This window comes from Corylus avellana, chromosome ca1, assembly GCF_901000735.1.
Source record: "Corylus avellana chromosome ca1, CavTom2PMs-1.0".
Lineage (NCBI taxonomy): Eukaryota > Viridiplantae > Streptophyta > Magnoliopsida > Fagales > Betulaceae > Corylus > Corylus avellana.
Window position 1 is genome coordinate 38,092,415 of NC_081541.1, and position 4,927 is coordinate 38,097,341.

Below are 4,927 nucleotides of genomic sequence, written 5' to 3' on the forward strand. Positions count from 1 at the left end.
AAAAAAAAAAAAAAAAAAAAAAAAATCGTTAAAAAATAATTAAAAGAATTATATGTTACACGTCTCTTTTATTATTAATTTCTATAATTACCTTAAGAAAATGCAACTAGAATCGATGACTCTACATGTTATTAAGAAATGTTCAGTGTTATTGAATTTATTTTCTCAATTTTGTGGGCCTAGAAGCTTCTGTTCGTGTTATTTACGTAATGCTACAAATCATTAACAAGTTAAGTATATAGGAAGCAAATGTCTTTGCTTCGAATTTTGCTGATTAATTATTTGCCAACACGAAATAGTTAATTGGATATCCAGTTTGGATATATAGGGACAAGTCCAAATTGTCTTCTCTGAAGCTTCTAAGTAGTAGACACAAGGACGCGCGTGGACCTAACCTAATTTCCTTATAGCTAGCTGGATAAATCCCCTCCTCCAAGAAAGCTAGCTACGGTCAATCATGACCATATCTCATTATGACCCTATTCATAAATTGACGTACTTTTTTTTTATTTTACACGAAATCCTATTGGTTTGGTTTGTCCTAACTTAAATTGGAATATATATAATTGTAATCAGATTTTAGATCAAAATAGGAATTTCTTACAAATTAATTTATAAGTTCCTGCAAATGAGTTTAATACAATGACATCTGTCTTTAAAATATGTGGGAAATACATGTTTTTTATTTTATCTTATTTTATTACATAATATGTGTCTCTTAATTTGCAAGAAGTATATATTTTTTTAATAGTATGTGTATTTTACATTTTTTTTTAAAAAAATAATTTCAATCTGGTCATGGTGTAAACTGAATGTTTTGCACTCTTCAATAAGAAACGAACATCTCAGCTTGAAACACAAAAAATAATATAAACCTTGACACAAAATAATTTTCTTTCTCTTGACAAAATACCTCATAGAAAAGATACTCATTGATAAAACAACTGGAGCCATTGTCTTGATTGGTTTTCGAGACTCCAGTGTTCAAGGCTCAGAGACGGGTGGTAGGTACATTGGATTAAAATGAATGCAAAAAATTTATCGAATTAATTTGAATTAATTGTACGATATTTTTATCTACATTGTTTTTGGTATTTTTACTGTGTCAAGTTTCTATTGGAAACTATAAAATAAAGTTTTACACTACATCCTCGTACAAGGGACTCTCGTTTTTTTAATAGTATTAATAAAAAAAAAAAATGCACTTCTCATGTCCTTTAAAAACACATATAATTTTATTAGACCAAGTTGTATAAAATTAACTATAAACCAATTAATTCTAACTAATTTTTGTTCGCCAAAGGGCCCATCAGGCTGATTTGTCTATTTCTATCCGGACAGGTGGTGACCCAAAGTGTGTAATATCAAACCACAGGTATATCACTATCTCTATTTTCTTTACTTTTCTTTTAATTACTAGCATTTTCAGAAAAAACTCAAGAAATTCTTGTCGGTTTCGATTTTAGAAGAAAAATAATGACAATAAATATGTCATATTTTTGAACTAGCCTAATTAATCAAAGGCTAAAATTCAACTATTACTGGATAGAATAATTCAATTTAATATTGACTTCATTGTGTGAACATCTATAAGTTAAATCACCACTTCTCCATAAAGTTTAAGCTAATATAAATAGATGAATTTAATTATTTAGTTTATATTCCAACACTCCTAGGGTTCCATCTTTAGCAGAGAGCGCCGCTGGTTCTCCCCCACTCTCCCCTCGTCCTTTCTGCCTCCCACTCCCACTACATTTGTATTCTCCTTGTGAGCTAGTCTATTTAGTTGATGCTTCCTAACTCCCCTGTGTGGTGTTTCTCCCCTTTTCTCGCCTCTTTCCCTTCCTTTGTCCTTTTTTTTTTTTTTTTTTTTTTTTGTTTAGGCTCTTAGATCGGTCTTGTCAGATCTCGATCTACAGTCCTTTGTCAGACCAACATCGTCGGGCGCCCCACCACCAGGTTCTTGGGCTCCGTCTATGTAGCACCCTGGTCCTATATTGGGAAGATTAGGAAAAAACCCACATAGAATGAGTGGTTTATAAAGATAGTCATGAGCGCTAAGTCCCACATTGCCTAGTTACTAGGTGAAATTGAGCTTTATAATGAATTTTAAGGAAGCTCAAAATTGACTAGCCATTTTGGAGTAATAGTGCAGATGTGACTAACACTTTTCCCTAGGTCCTGACGAGGATGTCAAGAATTTAAGAGGAGGAGTTTGTAACACCCCAGTCTCATATTGGAAGATGAGAAAAAGCCCACTTTCACATAGAGTTGGTGGTTTATAAAGATAGTCATAGGTGCTAAGTCCTACATTGCCTCGTTACTAGGTGAAACTGTGATTTATAATGAATTCTAGAGAAGTTCCAAATTGACTAGTCATTTTGGAGTAATAGTGCAGATGTGGCTAGCGCTTTTCAGTAGGTCGTTACAAGTGGTATCAAAGCCACCCAGTAACAGTATCAAAGCCACCTAGTAATGCCAGGGAATGTTGTACTAGAGCATTGCATGACGTCTCCCTGACGAGGACGTCAGGAATTTAAGATGAGAAGTTTGAAACACCCCGATCCTATATTGGGAAGATGAGAAGAAGCCCACATAGAGTAGGTGGTTTATAAAGATAGTCAAAAGTGTTAAGTTTCACATTGCCTACTTACTAGGTGAAATTGGACTTTATAATGAATTCTAAGAAAGTTTCAAATTGATTAGTCTTTTTGGAGTAATAATGCGGATGTGGCTAGCGCTTTTCCCTAGGTCGTTATAAGTGGTATCAAAGCCACCTAGTAACGCCAGATCATGTGGTACTGGAGTACTGCATGACATGGCCATGACGAGGATATCAGAAATTTAAGAGGGGGAGTTTGTAACACCCCGGTCCCATATTGGGAAGATGAGAAGAAGCCCACTCTCACATAGAATGGGTGGTTTATAAAGATAGTCATGGGTGCTAAGTCCGACATTACTTATTTACTAGGTGAAACTGGGTTTTATAATGAATTCTAGGAAAATTCCAAATTAACTAGTCATTTTTGAGTAATAGAATAGATGTGGCTAGCGCTTTTCCCTGAGTTGTTATAAGTAGTATCAAAGCCACCTAGTAACGCTAGGTCATGTGGTACTAGAGCACTGCATGACGTGACTTTGACGAGGATGTAAAGAATTTAAGAAGGGGAGTTTATAACACTCCGGTCCCATATTGGGAAGATGAGAAAAAGCACACTTCCATGTAGAGTGGGTGGTTTATAAAGATAGTCATGGGTGTTAAGTCCCACATTGCTTAGTTACTAGGTAAAACTGGACTTTATAATGAATTCTAGAGAAGCTCCAAATTAACTAGTCCTTTTGGAATAATAACGCAGATGTGGCTAGCGCTTTTCCCTGAGTCATTAAGGTCCAATGCCATTTGCCGCGACTGTGTCCTCGCGTTTTGGCCAGTTTTCCCCTGTCAACCTTCGTTTTCGACGTGGCTTCTGCTTTGGGGGTTTTTGTTTTTACATGTAATCTTTCTATTTCTTGTCTTGTTGTTTTCTTTTCTAGTTTTTTCCTGTTCGTTTTTTTGCCTGTATTTCTTGCTGCTTGTAATAAGGTTGTGTCCTTTCTCTTAATCTGCCCGCTTGGTGTTTTGTGGGGTATCTGCTTTTGGTCCTGACCCTTGGGTTGTAGATGTAAACAGTATTTTGGCTTTCAGGTAGAGGAGGAAGAGTTTCGGCACTGGTTTTCTGCTCTCAAGGCTAAGGAATAAGAGCTACCTATGCATTAGATTGAGTTTGTCTGCAACAGATCTGTTGTTAAAATTGATGACTAGTCATGAGTTGGCGGATGTTGATGTCATTGATAGGTCTTGATTGTTAACTTGTAATGTTTGTATCTTTGATGTCTGTAACCTCGTAGCTTCGGCTATGATATGCTTCAAAGATTTTTGCTCTGTTTGTAAGAGTTTTTGCTTGCGATCTTTTCATCAATGAATGAGTATGGAATGTTTTCCCCTCCCAAAAATAAAAAATAAAAAAAATAACTCCCTCTTATATATAGGCTCAAACTTTCCCTTAATAAGTAAGACCTAACATGTTAAATATTTAATTGTAATGGGAGGTCAATTGATAGAGACAATGTTCAAAGTCAAAACATATGCTCTGATACCACGTTAAATCACCACTTATTCCAAAAACTTAAGTTAATTGAAATAAATGAATTTAACAATTTAATTTATATTCTAACAATTATCATTATTATTATTTTCCTCGGAAAGCACACTAGATAATCTGAACATGTTGGGGGGTGACTCCTTACTATACGTATACTTCTTTCTTTCCCATTTCCTTCTCTTATCTACAGCTATTGTTCCCTTCCTAAGGGTAGGTTGTTACACGTTACTCACCTGTTCGCCACCGCTATTTTTTTCTTTTAATTTTTAAATACTTGATTTTTTTTTTTTTTTTTTTTTGCTAAGCTGTTAAATAGGCCTTCAACCACAAGAAAAATGTGTTTGTCTTCGATATAAATAAACATGATCAGGAATATGATAATAAAGTGTGCGTGTTGTCCATGTATTTTAGAGAAGCATATTGACTGCCCAATCGTTTGCTTCTTAAACTCATCTACTCCCTTGACTTATTATGTCAACAATGCTAATTGCCCTTGTTGACAGCTTACTATCTTCTTTAAATATAATTATTTGCCTACCATTATTATAATTACTTTGTCTAATTGCTTCTTAAACCTTATCAAATGGTGGCCGTTGTAATATATATATATATATATATATATATATATATATATAGTTGTTAAATAAATGTTAGTTTATTTTTATTTTTTGGTTTTTTAAAAATAATATTCACTTAAAATTAGGAAAATATCATGCAAACACAAGGAAAACACTAAACATTTACCTGTGTTTTTCACATGTTAAAAGACAATTATCAATTTATTA